Below are 1,451 nucleotides of genomic sequence, written 5' to 3' on the forward strand. Positions count from 1 at the left end.
CTCTCTCTCTCTCTCTCTCTCTCTCTCTCTCTCACGCACACACACACACACTCACACACATATACACACTATCTCATACACACTCACACACACACATATACACACATTCACACACATGAGAGACACTTTTGTGTGTGCTCACATACAGGTATACACAGAGAGAAAGGGTGAGCACTTCTTTTTTCACTACTTAATTAATTTTGTTTACTTTATGCCCCAATCTCAGCCCTCTTACACCTTGCCCCCCAGTCCCACTCCCGAGAGTCCTTGGGTACCACCCTACTCTGGGACATCCAGTTCCAGCAGGACTAAGCACATCCTCCTCCCCAGAGCACTCTTGATTATGATATTAATTAGTAAATGTGTCTATAAGATCCAGAAACTGCTATACACTTCTACTTCAGGAGATAGAAAGAACATTAGCACTGAGCTAAAATATATGTTACCTTTTTATTGATGAATATATATGATTCTGCAGGACTTTATGTATAGGAAGCCCTTCTCTCTCTCTCTCTCTCTCTCTCTCTCTCTCTCTATATATATATATATATATATATATATATATATATATATATGTGTGTGTGTGTGTGTGTGCTTATTTTAGAAATTTTATTTTAAAATAACTTTGGTTGTTTTTAGCCAATTTTAATATATCAATTAAAATTAATTTGTGGTAGCTTTGGGGATGCATAAGACGAATGATAAGAGGGGCTGTTCAGAGCACTTTCTGCTCTTCCAGAGGACCTGGGTTCAAGTCCCAGAATCCACATGGTAGCCCACAGCCTTCTGAAACTCTGCTTCTAGGGGATCCAATGCTGCAAAGGCACTGTATACATATGTTTCATATATGTACATATATGCATGCATATATATATATGTATATATGTATATATATATATATATACATACTACATGTAGGGAAGCATAATAATACAATATATATATTTTTTAAAGAACAAGAGTGTAGAAATATTAACATAGTAATAACAGTAGGTGAATATATGCCTATCCTTGGTGGTAAAAAAAAAATAGAATGTTGTGATATAAACTTAAAATCTCACATCAAAATTTGGTGTGATATCTGACTCACTATTTGAAGCTGGAGACACATTTATTTATTTAAAGTCTTGTTTCTCTGCCTAAAAATAACAGTTTTGAATAAAAATTGTCGATCTCTTTCTGTTATGATGTTCTGCAGATCTACAAGGAAGTAGTGCTTTTATTAGTAGAAGGGCAACTAGAAAGATTAGCCCAGCAAACAGGGAAATGAGCCATCTGGAAGGGGGGGCGTCTGTTCTTAGTGATCATCCAGCCCCTTACCACAGTCCTGTAATGGAGAGGATTGCTGAGCTACTGCTGAGAGAGTAGCCAGCTTGGGCAGGTCACTATGGCGTTCTCTCTCTCTCTCTCTCTCTCTCTCTCTCTCTCTCTCTCTCTCTCTCTCTCTCTCT

General features: G+C 37.6%; 1 protein-coding gene across 1 annotated transcript in view; it reads left to right on the forward strand.

The window, feature by feature from the left end:
* The window catches only part of Slc9a4 (solute carrier family 9 member A4), a 50,962-nt gene that overhangs the window by 24,045 nt on the left and 25,466 nt on the right, over positions 1 to 1,451 (forward strand). The window lies entirely within an intron of this gene.

This window comes from Mus pahari, chromosome 5, assembly GCF_900095145.1.
Source record: "Mus pahari chromosome 5, PAHARI_EIJ_v1.1, whole genome shotgun sequence".
Classification (NCBI taxonomy): Eukaryota; Metazoa; Chordata; class Mammalia; order Rodentia; family Muridae; genus Mus; species Mus pahari.